Source organism: Oncorhynchus clarkii, chromosome 12 (genome assembly GCF_045791955.1).
Source record: "Oncorhynchus clarkii lewisi isolate Uvic-CL-2024 chromosome 12, UVic_Ocla_1.0, whole genome shotgun sequence".
NCBI lineage: Eukaryota > Metazoa > Chordata > Actinopteri > Salmoniformes > Salmonidae > Oncorhynchus > Oncorhynchus clarkii.
Window position 1 is genome coordinate 26,334,124 of NC_092158.1, and position 21,946 is coordinate 26,356,069.

General features: G+C 43.2%; 1 protein-coding gene across 20 annotated transcripts in view; it reads left to right on the plus strand.

The window, feature by feature from the left end:
- Nucleotides 1-21,946, plus strand: part of LOC139422951 (RNA-binding protein Musashi homolog 2) — a 351,371-nt gene that overhangs the window by 26,724 nt on the left and 302,701 nt on the right. The gene's annotated exons all lie outside the window — the stretch shown is intronic.

The window sequence follows — 21,946 nt, forward strand, 5'->3', positions numbered from 1 at the left end:
CAGTAAAGCACTTGGGTGAACTGTTGGCATCATGGATATTTATTTTTACCTTTATTTAAGATATATAATGATTATTCTAATTCTATACTCTATAATTCTATGGGGCGGCAGGGTAGCCTAGTGGTTAGAGCGTTGCAAGTTCAAACCCTCGAGCTGACAGAATACAAGTTCTGCCCCTGAACAGGAATTTAACCCACTGTTCCTAGGCCGTCATTGAAAATAAGAATTTGTTCTTAACTGACTTGCCTAGTTAAATAAAGGTTAAATAAAGAATACAATACCGGGCGTGTGTTTACAGTGTTGTTTGACATGACAACGAATGAAAATGCAATGGAGTTATTGTGACAGGGTAGGAACAGGGTCTACACCATAACTGGTATTATCAGGCTGTTATTATCAGCCTCGGACTCAGTACCTTTATTAGCTAGCGATTAGAATTAGCAATTAGCATTAGCGGCAAACAAGATTTAGGCCCAACTTGCTAAGAAAATACAAACTAGCTGTTTGCAGATGAATGAAACACAAACTAATAGTGTAATTATAGAACTCTAGTGAATTTATATTAAGAAGCAAAGGTGAAAACAGCATCGTTATTCATCAAAATGGTTGAATGTGCTGCATTGACCATGCAGACGGAACGCAAGTGTCTCGTGGTTGAGGAACATCACATGCGCTCCTTGAGTGACAGGGGGCGGGGCTAAGTCTGTGGAAAGTGGCACGGAGAGAGATGACTCAAGTAAACTATAAAAATGAACATTACACACGGCGTATCACATTTAACAAACCAAACATTCAAATACCGTTATAGAAGGTCAAGTAAAAACCCAAACCGGTCCGCGCATCAGTACTGGTATATCATAAAATTTTGTATACTGCCCAGCCCTAGTGTGTGTTAGGCAGCCAGGGCCAGGAACAGAGCCCAGCCTTAGACATAGCTGGGAGAGCTGCACACGTAGTGGAGATCAACGTGATGCCCAGTGTAGCTGAACTAACAACAACAGGCAGGCCTTTAGGAATGGGTCTAAACACACATGTAGGAAACAGGCTCCCTGTATGGCTTCTCGTGAAGAATTTGTAATGCACATATTTGTCCATATGTGTTTTTGTGTTTTTGTTCTCAAACCTTAAGGCTTCTGACACACATCACAGGGTATGCACACTGCTGAACTATCTAGCGAGGTGCAAAAAACACAGGAAACCACTGTTCATGAATTAATCAGCATCAAGTTAATGTAAATAATATTAATTATTTTCTGTACAGTTGATACAGTTGGAGGCTTAAACAGCCCCTTTATCTTTATACTAAAGCACTCCATGGTTCTAGTGAGGCTTCCCCTGCCTTCTATACACTGTATATTATCCATGGGGTGATTCAGTGTACATTACTCACCCTCCTCTCTATAGCAGCTCTGGCAGCTGGGTAATGGCCTGTGTACTGTAGAAGACTGGCCCCCCTCTCTCTCTCTCTCTCTCTCTCTCTCTCTCTCTCTCTCTCTCTCACTGTCGTCTCTCTCTCGCTCTCTATCGCTCTCACTCAGTCTAGTCTCAATTCAATTCAATTTATTGGCTTTATTGGCATGGGAAACATATGTTAACATTGCCAAAGCAAGTGAAGTAGATAATAAACAAAAGTGAAACCAACAATACAAATGAACAGTAAACAATACACTCACACATGTTCAAAAAGAATAAAGACATTTCAAATGTCATATTATGTTATTGGTTAATTTTTTCCAATGTGTCAAGTAATTATCTTTTTGTTTTCTCATGATTTAGTTGGGTCTAATTGTGTTGCTGTCCTTGAGCTGGACCAGCTTGCTTAGGGGACTCTTCTCCAGGTTCATTTCTCTGTAGGTGGTGGCTTTGTTATGGAAGGTTTGGGAATCGCTTCCTTTTAGGTGGTTGTAGTATTTAACAGCTATTTTCTAGATGTTGATAATTAGCGGGTATCGGCCTAATTCTGCTTTGCATGCATTATTTGGTGTTCTATGTTGTACACAGAGGATATTTTTCCGGAATTCTGCATGCAGAGTCCCATGTAGTGAATTCTTGGTTGGTGTGCGGACCCCAGACCTCACAACCATAAAGGGCAATGGGTTCTATAACTGATTCAAGTATATTTAGCCAGAAACTAATTGGTATGTCGAATTTTATGTTCCTTTTCATGGTATTGAAGGCCCTTCTTGCCTTGTCTCTCAGATTGTTCACAACTTTGTGGAAGTTACCTGTGGCGAGGTATGTATAGTTTTTTGTGTGCTCTAGGGCAACAGTGTCTAGATGGAATTTGTATTTGTGGTCCTGGCAACTGGACCTTTTTTGGAACACCATTATTTTTGTCTTACTGAGATTTACTGTCAGGGCCCAGGTCTGAATGAATCCGTGCAGAAGATCTAGGTTCTGCTGCAGGCCCTCCTTGGTTGGGAACAGAAGCACTGGATCATCAGCGAACAGTAAACAGTTGACTTCAGATTCTAGTAGGGTGAGGCCGGGTGCTGCAGACCGTTCTAGTGCCCGCGCATGTCGTATGTTTTCCCCAAACACAACTTTCCATTCATTTTCATAGCAGACCCTCATGCAAAATTGAAAGTGTTTTTGAAATCAACAAAGCATGAGAAGACTTTGCCTTTGTTTTGGTTTGTTTGTTTGTCAATTAGGGTGTGCAGAGCATCCTGAGTGGTGCAGTGATCTAAGGCACTGCATCGCAGTGCTAGCTGTGCCACTAGAGATTCTGGGTTCGATTCCAGGCTCTGTCGTAGCCGGCCGTGACCAGGAGACCCATGGGGCGGCGCACAATTAGCCCAGCGTCGTCCAGGTTAGGGGTGGGTTTGGCTGGCAGGGATGTCCTTGTCCCATCGCGCACTAGCGACTCCTGTGGCAGGCCGTGCGCAGTGCACGCTGACACAGTCACCAGGTGTATGGTGTTTTCTCCGACACATTGGTGTGGCTAGCTTCCGGCTTAAGTGGGCATTGTGTCAAGAATCAGTGCAGCTTGGTTGGGTCGTGTTTCGGAGGACGCACAGCTCCCGACCTTCGCCTCCCCTGAGTCCATACGGGAGTTGCAGCGATGAGACAAGACTGTAAGTAACTACCAATTGGATACCACAAAATTGGGTAGAAAAAGGGGTAAATATATATATATATATATATATTTGGGGGTGAATGTGGCCTGTTGTATGGTAGTTTGGTATAAAGCCAATTTGGCATTTGCTCAGTACACTGTTTTTGCTGCGAGTCTGCTGTTAATGATAATGCAGAGGATTTTCCCAAGGTTGCATATCCCCCGGTAGTTATTGGCGTCAAATGTGTCTCCACTTTTGTGGATTGGGGTGATTAGTCCTTGTTTCTAAATATTGGGGAAGATGCCAGAGCTGAGGATGATGTTAAAGAATTTAAGTATAGCCAATTGGAATGTGTGGTCTGTATATTTTATCATTTAATTTAGGATGCCATCAACCCCAGAGGCCTTTTGGGGTTGGAGGGTTTGGATTTTGTTCTGTAGTTCATTCAATGTAATTGGAGAATCCAGTTGGTTCTGGTAGTCTTTAATAGTTGATTCTAAGATTTTGATCATGTATATGTTTTTGCTGTTTATTCTTTGTTATACAGTCAAAACGATTGGAGAAGTGGTTTATCCATACATCTCCGTTTTGGATGGACAATTCTTTGTGTTGTTGTTTGTTTAGAGTTTTGAAATTTTCCCAGAAGTGGTTATATTCTATGGATGATTCAATTACATTTTCTTTCGTTGTTGTTGTTAATTTTCTTAAGTTGTTTGCTTGACATTTTTTGATTTGATAAGGAAGCTGAGAGGTCAGATATACTGTTTAGGTTTTCTACTGCCAAGTTTACTCCTTTACTATTACAGTGAAACCTTTTGTCCGGGAAATTGTCTAGAAGGGATTGAATTTGTTGTTGCCTAATTGTCTTTTGGTAGATTTCCGCACTATTTTCCTTCCATATATAGTATTTCTTAATACTATTCAGTTCCTTTGGCTTTGATGCCTTGTGATTGAGCATAGCTCTGTTCAAGTAGAGTGTGATTTTGCTGTGATCTGATAGGGGTGTCAGTGGACTGACTGTGAACACTCTAAGAGACTCTGGGTTAAGGTTAGTGAAAAAGTAGTCTACAGTACTACTGCCAAGAGATGTGCTATAGGTGCCACCTCGAAGCCTACCATTGACTATGTACATACCCAGCGTGCGACAGAGTTGCAGGAGTTGTGACCCGTTTTTTTGGTTATGTTGTCGTAGTTGTGTCTAGGGGGGCATATGGGGGAGGGAATGCTGTCACCTCCAGGTAGGGTTTGTCCCCCTGTGTGCTGAGGGTGTTGGGTACTTGTCCAGTTCTGTCATTTAGGTTGCCACAGACTAGTGCATGTCCCTGAGCCTGGAAATTGTTGATCTCCCCTTCTATGATGGAGAAGCTGTCATCGTTAAAGTATGGGGATTCTATTGGGGGGATATAGGTAGCACATTTTATCTGTTGAGATCATTTTCTTATTCATTTCTAGTCAGATGTAAAATGTTCCTGTTTTGACACATTTTATAGAGTGGGTTAGGTCTGCTCTATACCAAATTAGCAAACTCCCTGAGTCTGGGTTCCTGCTCTTTAGGCCAAAGGCAGATGACCTCAGACCTTGTATATTTCAGGATGAGAAAGTAAAAGCTTTGTGTTCCATAGTGTCCAGTGTTGTTTTTGTGTGGTTTAGGCCAGGACCATCACAGTATCTGTGAGCAGAGCATGTTGAGCATCTGATATAGGCCGGAGGATGGGGCTTGGACGGGTGTAATAGCGGGGGTTGGGCCTGTTGCTCTGCTCACGGCCTGGGCATATGTCTTGCTGTCATGTTGAGGTCCTTGCCGCAGGGGCGGGGGGCATGGGGTGGGCAGAAGGAGCATTGGTCTGATATGGGGGGGCCTATATAGGGTGTGGCCAAGGTTTGCTTGGTGTGGTCTTAGCTGTAGTCTGGGTGTAGGTCCTCTTTGCGCAAGTCCTTCAGGAGGGTGTCTCGCTGGTCTGGGCGGGGTGTCCGTTGCTCTGTTCGTCCTATGTGAGGTGCTGGGGCTACGGTTGAGGGTGACGTCCTTCAGGGTCCTGGCAAAAGTTGGGATTGCTGCCTTGTAGAGGTGGACCTGGTCATAAAGGCTGTTCAAGTCCAGTGGTGGGCCAGGGTGGAGTGGTGGGCCAGGGTGGAGTGGTGGGTCAGGGTGGAGTGGTGGGCCAGGGTGGAGTGGTGGGCCAGGGTGGAGTGGTGGGCCAGGGTGGAGTGGTGGGTCAGGGTGGAGTGGTGGGACAGGGTGGAGTGGTGGGACAGGGTGGAGTGGTGGGACAGGGTGGAGTGGTGGGTCAGGGTGGAGTGGTGGGCCAGGGTGGAGTGGTGGGTCAGGGTGGAGTGGTGGGCCAGGGTGGAGTGGTGGGCCAGGGTGGAGTGGTGGGCCAGGGTGGAGTGGTGGGCCAGGTAGACATTCGGTTTTGAGGTGGCACAGTCTCGCTTTATGGTAGCAAGGTGAAAGTATTTTCATGTTAGCAGGTTGGAGATAACCACTTGTGCGTTGGGGAAGGTGGAAGAAGCTTTTTCAATCACTCCCTTGAGTTATGTTGCCACCCTTTCCTGCTGGGCCCTCAGGTTATTTGTGCCCGTGTGAATTTTAATGTGGCTGGGGGACACTCGTCTGTCCTCTGACAACCCTCTGCCCTTTCAATTTCAACTCAATTCAATTGAAGGGGTTTTTGGCATGACAAACATGTGTTAACATTGCCAAAGCAAGTGAAGTAGATAATACACAAAAGTGAAATAAACAATAAAAAGAACAGTAAACATTACACTCACAGAAGTTACAAAATAATAAACACATTACAAATGTCATATTATGTATATATACTGTGTTGTAACGATGTGCAAATGGAAAATTAACATAAATATAGGTTGTATTTACAATGGTGTTTGTTCTTCACTGGTTGCCCTTTTCTTGTGGCAACAGGTCACAAATCTTGTTGCTGTGATGGCACACTGTGGTATTTCACCCAGTAGATATGGGTTGTTTATCAAAATCGGGTTTTTCTAATTCTTTGTGGATCTGTGTAATCTGAGTGAAATATGTGTCTCTAATATGGTCATACATTTGGCAGGAGCTTAGGAAGTGCAGCTCAGTTTCCACCTCATTTTGTAGACAGTGTGCACATAGCCTGGCTTCTCTTTCTCTCTCTCTCTTTCTCTCTGCACATCATCCTGTTCACATTGGAATGTCTCTCCTTCCTTATTATCCTGGCTTCTCCCTTCTGTTTATGTAGGGAACAGTTTTATCTCCATCTCTTCATTCAAAGACTCAATCATGGACAATTTTACTGACAGTTGTGGCTGCTTTGTGTGATGTATTGTTGTCTCTACCTTCTTGCCCTTTGTACTGTTGTCTGTGCCCAAAAAATGTTTGTACCATGTTTTGTGCTGCTACCATGTTGTGCTGCTGCCATGTTGTGCTGCTACCATGTTGTTGTAATGTGGTGTTGTTACCATGCAGTGTTGTCATGTGTTGTTGCCATGCTATGTTGTTGTCTTAGGTCTCGCTTTATGTAGTGTTGTGGTGTCTCTCTTGTGCTGATGTGTGTTTTGTTCTATTTTTTTAATATTTTTTTATCCCAGCCCCCATCCCTGCAAGAGGCCTTTTGCCTTTTGGTAGTCGATCATTGTAAATAAGAATTTGTTCTTAACTGACTTTCCTAGTTAAATAAAGGTTAAATAAAAATTAAAGGGAGGGGGAGATGTGAATCCTCCTCCTCCTTTCTCCTCACTGGAAGCAGCAGCACATGATGGATCCACCACTCCATCATGCCATGCACTTCAGGAAGGAGAAAGGACGTTGTAAAGAGTCATTAGTTTGCCATTAAGATTAAGAGTGCAATTATCTGCTATATTCAACAACACTTAATTAAGGTACCTTTAAGTAAACAGTGTGGGCCCTGAGGAAGGAAACCCTTGTGTGTGTTAGCCTAGGCTAAGCCTTCCGTTGGACTGTGTTTGACTGGAACACTGGGTTTATTCTCTAAGGGGCTATTCTCATTGACAAACATTCAGGGAGAGGCAGCACAAAGAGATTTCAATTGACATAATATGTGCATAAAGCTTTCAATTTACAGTACAATTTACAGTACAATTTACAGTACAATTTACAGCTTTACCTTTCGTTGTGGCTGGCAACTTAACATTCTTGCTTTGCAGTTCCAAATGTAGCGTAAATACCAGTATCACAGTACAGCCACCAACTAGCCAGTAAGTTTGCAAACTAATTGCTCAACAATATTCATTTTGGGGGTGGGTAAATGTAGTTGGACCTGAACCCAACACTTTCTCACTGAAGCATACTTAACAGAAATCCAATGGCACACTCTGATAATAAACATATATGCATTGCAAGCATATGTGGCTCTGGACAGTTGGCTCACAGTGGTAAGGTGTTGAGTTCCTGTGGTTTAAGTTCAAATCCCTCATGGGGCGCAAAAAAAATATTTGTAATGTGGACTCATTTATTGCGGTATTGTGTTTTGAAGAAAAGTGCAATCATCATCTTGAAAATGAAGATTCTGAGCTAATTCAATCCAACCCGCATTGCAGCACTTACACATTAATGGTCAAATTAACTCACAGATTGGTCTGGGGTACTGTATAAAATCTACAACTACTACCATGGTGACACCTCTCAAAGTGTGTGGGCACGGTATTAATATTGAAAATGAAGGATCAAAAATAAAAAAGATGTGTGCCTCATGTGGGATTAGAACTCACAAATATTGAACTATGAGCCAATTGTCTTAGGGAACTGGTCTTTAATAATGATTTGGGGAAGAAAACCCAAGGATTTGACATGATCACCATTGTCATCTATTGCTCATTACGATGGATGTAGCTACGAATATAAACGTATAATCCTCATAGCCTACGTTTTTTTCTTCGTAAAAGCTCATAGATGTGTATGAAATCGTTAGCAAAAACGTTGAATTTGGTCATATGCCGAAATGTGCCTTAAGGCATTTTGAATTTTGTGTAACGTCAGAAGTTGAGTCAAGGAAGCGTCATGCAAAATATATTGAAACACTCCCCTTGCCAAGACCATTGCCAAATAAGGTGAGGTGTCACCTGCTTTTATAGTAAATTTTACATACCGAACCCCTCCCTTGAGATGACGTAGAGGATCAACATCACAATTTCAATGGTAGAGTTGAACCGCTAGGGGCAAAAAGAGCTAGGCTTACTACTAAAAGACCATAACATATTACTCTGGCAACGAACTGTCAAAATGAAGACCAGAATTGATGTTTCACTATAAATAAGTGTAAAACATCTGGTTTTATATTAATATCATGCCATCATTAGGAAATCAGTGGTGTAAAGTACCTAAGTAAAAATACTTGAAAATACTACTGAAGTAGTTTTTGGGGGTATCTGTACTTTACTCTACTATTTATATTTTTGACTAATTTTACTTTTACTTCACTACATTCCTGAAGAAAATGTTGTACTTTTTACTCCATTCATTTTCCCTGGGACCCAAAAGTACTGGTTACTTGTACATTATGTTTGAGTGTTGGAGCGTGCCCCTAGCTATCTGTAAATTTAAAAAACAAGAAAATGGTGCCATATGGTTTGCTTAATATTATAATTTACAGATAGCTAATAATTTGCTTAAGGAATTTGAAATGGTTTACACTTTTACTTTTGATACTTAAGTATTTAAAACCAAATACTTTTAGACTTTTACTCAAGTAATATTTTACTGGGTGACTTTCACTTTTACTTCTTTTAATGTATCTTTACTTTTACTCAAGTATGACAATTGGGTACTTTTTCCACCACTGTATGAGCTAAACACAAAATTGCGACTGAAAACATTGGTAATTCCCCTGCTGAGTTGATGCTTCTTGCCTAGACGGTGGCTCAACACTGTTGAGCTTACCCTTTTTTTTAAAGATACAGTGACAATTTCAGAAAGTAACAGGCTGTTACCTCAATTTCAGGTGAAAACTCAATAAAACAAGTCACAAATATAATGAAAATGTTTTTACATTTCAGCTGTTTCAAAAACATTGCTCTGCTATTAGTATTTTTACTGTGTGAATGTGGGACTCAAAGAGACAATTCTGTTTACACTGCCCTGCTCCGAGTGGGGCAACTGGTGGGCAAGTTTCGCACGTAGGGTTGCACAATGTTGGGAACTTTCAATAAATTCACTGGTTTTCTCAAAATCCCAGTTAGAGGATTCCCGGAATCAGGAGGGAATAAGCAGACATTCTGGAATCCTCCAACCAGGATTTCTGGAAAACGAGGAAATTATTAAAAGTTAGTTGTGGACGACCTCCGGAGTTAGCGTTCGAGATGTGAGAAATACGCAAGTTTACATTACAGTAATGTCTCTCGTGAATCGATACCTCTCAAGAATCTCTCGAAATTCTCTTTAATTCTTGTCAATGAGAATAGACCCTAAGGCAGGCTGTTGCCCAGTGTGTGAACTCTTGCCTTCCCTAAGAAAATGTGTGCTTCTCTCTCTCCTCTCCCTTACCCCAAGCGTGAGGTTTGCTGCTCAGGCATAATTGCCGGCTTAATTAACAATCAGTTAGACCAACTGATTAATTAGACTGGCTGAGCTTCTTTGTACTCAGCCTTCTGAGAATTCACACTGTTTGATGGATGAGCTGGCTACCGGTCTCCATCACTCTGAATAAACCTATCTGGCTGCCTTGTCTTCCCCCCACCTCCCCACACAGGCAACAGCACCAGCCACTCTGCTCTTGGTAACCCTCTTCACTTTAGTATTAAGCACAACACTTCCTATTCTCTTTGAGATCACATGCGCTATCTGGAGATCCAAGGATGTCGAACATGCTGTCTCTAACTGGAGTGAACACCCGATTTGAGCCCGGTACTGTACGTGCTGCTGGATGTGCATTCAGAGATACTACACTAGGGTAGAGACACCAGCTCTGAGGGTGAAGAGAAGTGTCCTCATCTCGCATCAATAGCAGGGATAGAGAGTGTTGTGGAGCAAGCAAACTGCACAACCATGAATGTGAAAAGTAGCTTTAAGAAGGATCTGTGTGTAAACACCTACAACGCCTCCAGTACTCTCACTCCCCACATTTAAAACGATGACTTATCTTACTACAACAGGCGTGCTTTACGGCTCTAACTTATGGCTGGCTGTAAGTTGACTTGGTGGGAGCACTGTAATCAGAAACTCTGAGCAGCTAGCTGCTAGCTTAACACAACTACAGCCAGGACATGGAGTTTCTCTCTCTCTCACTCTCTTTCTCTTGCTTTTGTGAGAGACTCTGCTTTTTCTAAACCAGGAGGAAGGAGGTAGAAAAGCATTGCAGGGGTCTACAGACATCAGGCTTCATCCGGATCTCAGGGTGGGGCTGGGCTGCTGGGCTGGGGAAGTAAATGTCAGCTCCCCGCAGGGTGCTGTGGAAGGCAGAGCTTGGTGCCTTTGATTGGGTTTATATGCTAGTGTTAATAATCATCATTTGGTGGGTGCTTATATCTGTCCTATTTCACACATGTACAAGGGTGTTACTGGCCTCAGTGGCCTGTCGCAGCACTTATTCTCCCGAGGCCTTAGAAAGGGGCTGGGCAGGCTGAGATGGGCAATAGAGGAGAGAGGGGAGTGGTACCTCCGCTACTGCTCATAGGCTGGAGGGAGAGGTGGAGGCGAAATGGACAGGAGGACAGGGGGTGTGGTGTGGAGCGACCCCAGCTGGGGCTGAAGGAAGCACAGAGCTGGAGGCTTCTAACTGTAACTGCTTCCACAACCAGAGCAGGAAGTAATAAGGAGCTGCTAGCAATTGGAACCACAAAACACTGACTGACTGCCCTTCTCTCCAACAACAACAAAAAAACTGGCAATTATGTGTTTATTCCCAAGCTTTTTGAAGGCACATGAGTCTGGGGGGTTGGGGGTTGTGAGGCCATTACTTACAGTGTATTCTCAGAAGCAGGATCAGTCTATCTATCAGACTCCTTATGGTCCAGCATCTGGTCTGTCCTATTCTTTTCACTGTCCAGTATTGGAGCTGTGGTTCCAACCAAACAGAAGCCTGCTATCTATATCTGGGAGCCCTCATCACTGTAGACGGGTCCAAGGGAGTCAGGGAGGGAAGTGGAGTAAAGGTGAAAGAGGAAGGGGAGTGGCAGAAGAAGTAAGCTGTGATTTGACTGGCCAGCCAACCAAGGCAGAGCCATGACCTCTCTCCCTACATGGGGAGCAGCACTGTGTTGCACTAATGGCCCAAACGCCTGGGAAGGGAGGGGGGGGAGAGGTGGGGAGAGGCAGAGAAAGGGAGAGTGAGGAGAGGGGCAGGTGGAAATTCTGCTTGGTTGATGGATGAAGGTAACGTTTCCATTGTTTCAAGTCAGCTGTTATGATAGAGATGGAGTGCATCGATGGAGAGGGTGAAAGAGAGATGGGGAGGAGAGAGGGAGGTGGAGAGGGTAAAAGAGAGATGGGGGAGGAGAGAGGGAGGTGGAGAGGGTGAAAGAGAGATGGGGGAGGAGAGAGGGAGGTGGAGAGGGTGAAAGAGAGATGGGGAGGAGAGAGGGAGGTGGAGAGGGTGAAAGAGAGATGGGGAGGAGAGAGGGAGGTGGAGAGGGTGAAAGAGAGATGGGGAGGTGGAGAGGGTGAAAGAGAGATGGGGGAGGAGAGAGGGAGGTGGAGAGGGTGAAAGAGAGATGGGGGAGGAGAGAGGGAGGTGGAGAGTGAAAAGAAACAAGAGAGAAGGGACTGGCAAAGAAAGTAAGTGTAAGAGAGAGGAAAGGGTTGTCTTGTTTTTATAAGTGTGTGTGTGTGTGTGTGTGTGTGTGTGTGTGTGTGTGTGTGTGTGTGTGTGTGTGTGTGTGTGTGTGTGTGTGTGTGTGTGTGTGTGTGTGTGTGTGTGTGTGTGTGTGTGTGTGTGTGTGTGTGTGTGTGTGTGTGTGTGTGTGTGTGTGCGTGTGTGTGCGTGTGTGTTTATGTTCTTGCGGCCTTGACCTTTGTGATTTTCTGCTATTGATGTATATTATGAGGCAGATCAACATGACCTATTGTTGCAGTCATTACTGCAGCGTTAGATTGAGCTCATTGTGCATTCTCCTCGACCTCTCGCAAACATTCCTAGATTAGTCTGAGCAGTCATTTAGAACCATTTTTGAATCGCAGGCAAAGCAAGATTAGTTTGATGCAGCAGGGAACCTCGGCTCTTGAAACCAATGCGGTGCTTTGCAATTGAGTGGAATGATGAACAATTTGATTTGATAAAAAAAACGATGAGAGTGGAAAAATCTGGCCAAACAGAACATTTCAATGGGTCATGCACACAAAATAATTTAAACAGCTATTGTTACAATCAATGTTCCTCTAAGCTGCGTGCGTGCATGGGCGAGCAGCTCCCCCTGGACTGCCGCGCAGAAGAAATATCAGCCCGTGCAGAGATGCACGAGATTGAACTTCACTCAACTGTTTAGTTTTCCCCTTTAGTTAACACTAGTAATGTTTCCCTTCACTGTGCGAATTGTAATCGAATCAACGCAATATTAGCCACTTTCAATTCAACATACTGAAACAAAAACTATACAAAATATTTTTTTGTATGCAGAGCGTATTGGAGTAGGATTCTTTTGCTTTGACAGGCATGACTCAGGCCCATAATAGACACAGACCGGTGTGCCATAACCAATCAGAGCTGCAGTATCCCTATATGCAAATAGACCATTTCCATATATGGATCTGTGCCATTCACTTTGAACTAGGGCTGGGCGATATACCGGTATTGATTCATGGACCGGTTTGGGTTTTTACTTTACCTTCTATACCGTATTTGAATTTTTGGTTTGTTAAATGTGATACAGTGTGTAACGTTTACTTCGCTACTTGAGTCATCTCTCAGACCTAGCCACGCCCCCTGTCACTCAAGGAGCGCCTGTGATGTTCCTCAACCAGGAGACACTTGTGTTCAGTCTGCATGGTCAATGCAGCATATGCAACACTGTTGATGGAATCGATGCAGTTGTCACTTTGTTTCTTAATATAAATCTACTAACATTCTATAATTACACTATTAGCTTGTGTTTCTTACATCTGCAAACAGCTAGTTTGTATTTTCTTAGCAAGTTGTTCCTAAATCTTGTTAGCTGATTGTTGATTGATTGTTAGCCACTTATTGATTGTTAGCCGCTAATGCTAATCGCTGGCTAGCTAGCTAATAAATGTACTGAGTAAGAGCAAGTGTAATTACCTACACAGCCTTGTGTAGACCTAAATCAGCATGTTGTTTGTGCAATAGTGTCTTCTAAATTAAAGAGGTAAACGCAAAGCAAGAATATGTTAGGTACATGAAGTATCTAAGAGAATACATTCAATGTAGCCAAAAATTGTAGGGTCCCCTAGGAAACACCTATGAACACATTATTTCCTACCCTGTCACAATAACAACTCCCTGACATTTTCATTCGTTGTCATGTCAAACAACACTGTATTTAAAGTGCTCACTATTATACTTGTATATTTATATTTGTATAACTGTATAATTAGAATAGACATTCTATCCCCATGAATCCAACAGTTAACCCAAGTGTTTTGCTCTAAATCGCAAGTCAAATTGCAACATTTGATTAAAAATAAAGCCCAGATTACTTGCCCATATCGTGCAGCCCTACGTGGCAGTGCGGAAATGATCTCAAATGCAGAAATTATGACTTTTTGGGTTTGAAGTTGAATTGAACAGTATAAAAAAATCAGAATGGAGAAAGACCCATTGAAATCATTCAGAATGTATCTGTTGCCACTCATAAAGCAAATTTAGAACTTGTATTATTAAAAAAACATAAAATATTGTCAAATACCGTCATACCGTCCAATTTGTTTTAAATACAGTGATATAATATTTTCGCCGTATTGCCCAGCCCTACTTTGAACTGGACTGTGTTTACAGCATGAGTGGTCGCGAGTAGATGAGCTAGTTTTGAGCAAAAAGCACAAAATGGTTGCATTTCTAACCATCTATGAAAAGAAAGTCAGGCAAATAGCTTTTGTTTGTGTAAGAGGGCTGTGTTGTATTTTGGGTCTGAGTTATACTTTGAGACCGGCTTGAATAAGCTAAGAGCTAATAGCCAATAGGTAAAGGGTATCATCATTTTTCAAAAGTCTCATGGAATGTAGGCCTACATTGAACAACACATATTGACTGCTACTGTAGGCTGAATGATAGAACGGCTATTTCCATGTTATGGGATACATTTCCTCCATTGTTTTTGATGGTAGGCCACTCTGATAGGCCTACATTATGATAAAATAGCCACAGTAGCCTACTTGGCCACTGTTATAACTGTAACTTAAAGCAGGTACAGCCTCAGTGTTCACAGTAAATGCATGCCAGAAGTTGCACAGAATTTTCACAACGTTCAAGTTTGTGCTCAGCAGACCTGACATTTGCTCAGTGGCGAAAACAATGTGAGGGAACATTGGTTACAACCTATTTGTTTTAGTTACCCGTCTTTATTTATTTCACCTTTATTTAACCAGGTAGGCTAGTTGAGAACAAGTTCTCATTTACAACTGCGACCTAGCCAAGATAAAGCATAGCAGTTCGACACAAACAACAACACAGAGTTACACATGGAATAAACAAACATACAGTCAATCTATATACAGTGAGTGCAAATGGTCAGAGGCTTGCTATGGTCAGGTCCGCTGTTTAGCTGCTTGCTGCTGCAGAAAGACAGAGAAAGAAAGAGAAAGGAGAGAGAGTGAGGGAGAGGGAGAGAGAGAGAGAGAGAGAGAGGGGGGAGGGAGGGAGAGAGAGAGAGAGAGAGAGAGGGAGAGAGAGAGAGAGAGAGAGAGGGGGAGGGAGGGAGGGAGGGGAGAGAGAGAGAGAGGGAGGGAGGGAGGGGGAGAGAGAGAGGGAGGGAGAGAGGGAGAGAGAGAGAGGGAGAGGGCGAGAGAGAGGGAGGGAGAGAGAGAGAGAGAGAGAGAGAGAGAGAGAGAGAGAGGGAGGGAGAGAGAGAGAGAGAGGGAGAGAGAGAGAGAGAGAGGGAGAGGGTGGAGGGAGAGAGAGAGAGAGAGGGAGGGAGAGAGAGGGAGGGAGAGAGAGAGGGAGAGGGAGGGAGGGGGAGAGAGAGCAAGTCTTTGTTGTGTTGAGGAATGTCTCTGAGAGGCCAGTATTCTACAAGATGGATCTCAGCAGACTTCATGCAACGCATTGATTCAGAGCGTAGTACAGTACACGCATGTTGTTTTTCGGATGTTTTCCATACTATTCCTTACATTGCAGTGGGGGCAGTGTTGTGTAGATACTGAGGATGAACCAACTCGTTTGGTTCCTTGATCTGACCTATATGTTATGCATCAAATAAGCTGTCTATTTTGCATTGATAACCAAATATAATCTCAACAACTGTTCAAACAATAAACCAAATAACATTGTGGCCTTATTAGAATCCCCCCAAAATGTATTTAGTTAAGAAGTAATGATGTGATTCTAGGCTATTTTGAAACGGTAAAAACAGCTGTAGACGTGTTCTTATTCTCTGTGAGAAAAAAATTGACATTCTATTTTTAAATCTGATAATGAAGCAAATACATTGAAGCAGCATATCAAACTGGGATAATGTTGTAAGTTACACTGGCGGGATAATGTTGTAGGTTACACTGGCGGGATAATGTTGTAAGTTACACTGGCGGGATAATGTTGTAGGTTACACTGGCGGGATAATGTTGTAAGTTACACTGGCGGGATAATGTTGGAGGTTACACTGGCGGGATAATGTTGTAGGTTACACTGGCGGGATAATGTTGGAGGTTACACTGGCGGGATAATGTTGTAAGTTACACTGGCGGGATAATGTTGGAGGTTACACTGGTGGGATAATGTTGTAGGTTACACTGGCGGGATAATGTTGTAAGTTACACTGGCGGGATAATGTTGGAGGTTACACTGGCGGGATAATGTTGTAGGTTACACTGGCGGGATAATGTTGTAAGATACACTGGCAAGTAAAAATAATATTTGCCAGGGGATATTATTAATAAATCTGATTATTTCACATGGAGGACATGTGGGAAGCTAAAAGGTTAGCATGCTTGCTGTTTTTAGCCAGCTAGCTAGCAAAATGCTAGCAGAGTAGCCTGCAGCCTTCAGGCAGGCACAAAACGAGGTAATGTAAAACCAACCTAAACTTTCATAACGTGTAGCTATTATTTAAATATGCAGTTGGTTTTCTTTTAAATTAGCTTACAGTGGGGATGATGTTTTTAACGTAATTCTTCTTTGCCTTTTACCACAAATGGGAATACGACAACAAGAAAATCTCTGCTATCACCCCCTTGTAAATGTTGCTATTTGAGATTCTAGAAATACATGGACCGGGGAACTATCATGTTACCAAAAGGTGCGCCTTGCTGCAAAAATCTGACTCCACCCAAGCACACACACACACACACAGTAAATGACCGAGTGATCTGTGTATCGGCCTTTACTATGGTTCAGAAACAGGTGTGGTGACCTTGCTGGCCTCTCTGCCGTTGACCGGAGGGTCTGGGGAGGGAGGGAGGGAGGGACAGGCAGGATGTGGAGCCATGATGGAGTGCATGGACCAGAACCAGGAAGGGGAGGCTATCTTCTTCTTCACTTTCTTCTTCTCCTTCTTCTTCTGAGAGCAGTCCAGGGAGATGTTAATGTGTTTTGTTCTGAACCCTGATCACGCTGTCTATTAAAAGGCCATTAGATCTGTAATGAGGGGGAAAGTCCAAATGTGGACATGCTTGTTTTAATTAGGCTGGTGGTCGTGGGCTGGTGAGGCAGCAAGCACATTGTTACACACACATGAACATAAACACATTTAACTTTTATCATTACAAAATAAACAAAGGTGCCCTCAATGCTTTCCTTAGAAAAGCATAGAGAATGATTGTTATAAAGCCTAAAGCTGTACCTCAACATGACCCTATAAACACCATCAGTGTGTTCAAACGACAGATATATTACAATACATAAGCAAAGTGTTTTTACACACGCTAATGTTAGTTCAGTTATTCAGATCATAGTGACTGACTGGACTGTGTTGGAATAACAGAATATTCCTAGATGGAAAGGTTTGACTTGATTCATGCATGCGTGAATGACCGGAGAAAATAGGTAAATTAAAAGGAGACAGCCTGCTTATTAATGCAGGGCTGGAGAAAGACGTCCCCCTAAGTGTAGTGCTCCCGGGTAACACGCAGAAGATTAATTGCTGCGCGAAGGAAATGAATTAAAGTTGATCTATAGCTCACAGTATACACTGCTGCATATATTTAATTCTTGGGTTTTAATGTGGATTCGTCCATCAGAGGAGGCAGTTGACAAATCAAGCATTGGAAACTAAAATCCAAACAGGCAATTAAGATAGAGAGGCCCTCAGGGTGACATCACATCCTCCCAGGATGCATTTCTCCATGACCATGGACAGACAGACAGACAGACAGACAGACAGACAGACAGACAGACAGACAGACAGACAGACAGGCAGACAGACAGTCAGTCAGACAGACAGACAGACAGGAAGACAAGAAGACAGGAAGACAGGAGAGCAAGGGGCAGGAAAGCCATCCGATAAATCAAGATGAAAACTTGAATCATCTCAGTTCTCATCTTGTTCTTGCACCACACGGTCAGGTCTCTGACCGATGACACAACAGTGGTAGGCCTGATCACCGACAAGAACGAGACAGCCTATAGGGAGGAGTTCAGAGACCTGACCGTGTGGTGCAAGGACAACAACCTCTCCCTCAATGAGATCAAGACATAGGAGATGATTGTGGACTACATGAAAAGGAGGACCGAACACGCTCCCATTCTCATCGATGGGGCTCTAGTGGAGCAGGTTGAGAGCTTCAAGTTCCTTGGCGTCCACATCACCAACAAAGTAACATGGTCCAAGCACACCAAGACAGTCGTGAAGAGGGCACAACAAAACGTATTCTCCCTCAGGAGACTGAAAAGATTTGGCATGGGTCCTCAGATCCTCAAAAGGTTCTACAGCTGAACCATCGAGAGCATCCTGACAGGTTGCATCACTGCCTGGTATGGCAACTGCTCGGCCTTTGACCGCAAGGCACTACAATGCGTACAATCCAGTACATCACTGGGGCCAAGCTTCCTGCCATCCAGGACCTCCATACCAGGCGGTGTCAGAGGAAGGCCCTAAAAATTGTCAAAGACTCCAGCCACCCTAGTCATAGACTGTTCTCTCTGCTACTACACTGCAAACGCTACCAATATGCGAATTCTAGGTCCAAGAAGCTTCTAAACAGCTTCTACCTCCAAGCCATAAGACTCCTGAACATCTAATCAAAGGGCTACCCAGACTATTTGCATTGCCCCCTTCCCCCTCTTTTATGCTGCTGCTACTCTCTGTTATTATCTATGCATAGTCACTTTAATAATTTTACCTACATGTACAGTGGGGCAAAAAAGTATTTAGTCAGTCACCAATTGTGCAAGTTCTCCAACTTAAAAAGATGAGAGAGGCCTGTAAAAAAATATGCAGAAAATCACATTGTAGGATTTTTTAATTAATTAATTTGCAAATTATGGTGGAAAATAAGTATTTGGTCACCTACAAACAAGCAAGATTTCTGGCTCTCACAGACCTGTAACTTCCTCTTCTTTTTTAAAAATTTATTAATTTGCAAATTATGGTGGAAAACAAGTATTTGGTCAATAACAAAAGTTTATCTCAATACTTTGTTATATACCCTTTGTTGGCAATGACAGAGGTCAAATGTTTTCTGTAAGTCTTCACAAGGTTTTCACACACTGTTGCTGGTATTTTGGCCCATTCCTTCATGCAGATCTCCTCTAGAGCAGTGATGTTTTGGGGCTGTTGCTAGGAAACACAGACTTTCAACTCCCTCCAAAGATTTTCGATGGGGTTGAGATCTGGAGACTGGCTAGGACACTCCAGGACCTTGAAATGCTTCTTAAGAATTCACTCCTTCGTTGCCCGGGCGGTGTGTTTGGGATCATTGTCATGCTGAAAGACCCAGCCACGTTTCATCTTCAATGCCCTTGCTGATGGAAGGAGGTTTTCACTCAAAATCTCACAATACATGGTCCCTTTCATTCTTTCCTTTACACGGATCAGTCGTCCTGGTCCCTTTGCAGAAAAACAGCCCCAAAGCATGATGTTTCCACCCCATGCTTCACAGTAGGTATGGTGTTCTTTGGATGCAACTCAGCATTCTTTGTCCTCCAAACACGACGAGTTGAGTTTTTACCAAAAAGTTATATTTTGGTTTCATCTGACCATATGACATTCTCCCAATCTTCTTCTGGATCATCCAAATGCTCTCTAGCAAACTTCAGACGGGCCTGGACATGTACTGGCTTAAGCAGGGGGACACGTCTGGCACTGCAGGATGTGAGTCCCTGGCGGCGTAGTGTGTTACTGATGGTAGGCTTTGTTACTTTGGTCCCAGCTCTCTGCAGGTCATTCACTAGGTCCCCCCGTGTGGTTCGGGGATTTTTGCTCACCGTTCTTGTGATCATTTTGAGCCCACGGGGTGAGATCTTGCGTGGAGTCCCAGATCGAGGGAGATTATCAGGTCTTGTATGTCTTCTATTTCCTAATAATTGCTCCCACAGTTGATTTCTTCAAACCAAGCTGCTTATCTATTGCAGATTCAGTCTTCGCAGCCTGGTGCAGGTCTACAATTTTGTTTCTGGTGTCCTTTGACAGCTCTTTGGTCTTGGCCATAGTGGAGTTTGGAGTGTGACTGTTTGAGGTTGTGGACAGGTGTCTTTTATACTGATAACAAGTTCAAACAGGTGCTTTAATACAGGTAACGAGTGGAGGACAGAGGAGCCTCTTAAAGAGGAAGTTACAGGTCTGTGAGAGCCAGAAATCTTGCTTGTTTGTAGGTGACCAAATACTTATTTTCCACCATAATTTGCAAATAAATTCATTAAAAATCCTACAATGTGATTTTCTGGATATTTTTCTTCTCATTTTGTCTGTCATAGTTGAAGTGTACCTATGATGAAAATTACAGGCCTCTCTCATCTTTTTAAGTGGGAGAACTTGCACAATTGGTGGCTGACTAAATACTGTTTTGCCCCACTGTACATATTACCTCGACTAACCGGTGCCCCCGCACATTGACTCAGTACCGGTAACCCCTGTATAAAGCCTCGCAATTGTTATTTTACTGCTGCTCTTTAATTATTTGTTACTTTTCTTTCTTTTTTTTGGTGTTATTTTTCTTAAAACAGCATTGTTGGTTTGGGGCTCGTAAGTAAGCATTTCACTGTAAGGTCTACTTACACCTGTTGTGTTCGGCGCATGTGACAAATAAAATTTGATTTGATTTGAGAAGAGCATCTTATTATTTTTCATTGATGTCCTCCTTCCAAACCTTTCCTCATGTCTCTTATTTATGAAGTACAGTAGAAAGTGCTTACAAATCGTTTTTTACCCCTTCAATGGGTGTGTTCATTCATCACATGATGCAACAAAAGATAGCAATGGCTCGCACTAAAAGATACAAATCAAAACAAAGGGAATATCAGTTACGCTCAGAGAGCATGATGCCCTGTGGTCTAAGGAGGTTGAGATATATCTATATGTCTAGTTCACATATCTGTCCGGAATTCAATTCTGTGTGGATAGAATCAAGGTTTGTTTTATCCATTCCAGTAGCCAGAGTGAGCAGCAACAATCACCTGGACTCACAATTTGTCCTCCCCCAGTTCTCCTCATTGCTCATGTTATCTACTTAAGTGATAATGTCAGAGGAACCGGTAGTTGGTATATATGCACGGGTGTTGTTAGGCCCGAGTAGTCGAGGGCTGGCAAACCGTGCCAATATATCCTCCAAACACAGGCTTCGAGGGCATCAATACTTTTACTCAATGGGTTACCAACATATTCCAATGATGATTGACATATTTTCATTAAAAAAATATATTTTGATGAATTTATTCATACTATGTCATCCTTCCACAAGATATAGTCCCGACACAAATCTAGGGTTGCTACCCAAGCCAGCTGGTCTATCGGTTCGGTTGCCAGAGACACGACCCATTTGTTCAGTCTTTTTGTTCTGTATCGTCATTTTATTTTATCTCAGAGAAAATATAATCTATTATTCACGGGAACCCCTCCTCCCAGAATGTATCCTAATCTATAAATCATTGTTTAGACACTGAAGACTCCTGTGACAATTGGTTTATTGTTGGTTGTTGTTGTGTGAGAGGTATTTCCTACTCGTTGCCTGTCTCTCTCAGAGTGGAGGTGTATACTGCTGCTGTTTTCCCCTCTACCTGCCTGCACATTACCCAGGGGGCCGAGCCAGAGGTGCGGTGGGAGTATTTGGCACTCCGCTGTGCTTGTAGGAGTTGTAACCGTGTTCTGTTCTGTCTCCCTCCAGTTAAAGAACGAGAGGGAGGGAGGGATAGGGCAAAAGGGAGGGGGAGAGAAATAGAGGGAGAGAAAGAGAGGGGGAGGGAGAGAAAGGGAGGCGAGATGGAGAGGGAGAGAGGTAGGCCTGTGGTGTTCCCGTCCTCTCAGACTACAGCTGTGCTGCCTACAGAGACAGAGACAGGCTTTATCTCCAGTGTCATCCATAGCTTAAACAAACACGCGCGATACAAGAGCCTTTCAAACAAACACACTGTACCGTACCGCTGCTCTCTACAAAGTAGAGAGAGGGAGAGGGGAGACAAAGTTTAGAGAGATGGAGGAAGGGAGGGGGAGAGAAAGGGGGAGGAAGACAGTGAGTGAATGAGAGTTGGGAAAAGTGACCTGGTATTTCACAGTAGAACCGATGAATCAGAATGCTCATTATGCTGAATAATTTAAGGAATACTCATAAATCAAGTTGCCGTTTAGATTATTGTTATTTTTCCAACACATACGAGTCAGACAATTTGTTTTTTCCTTCAATA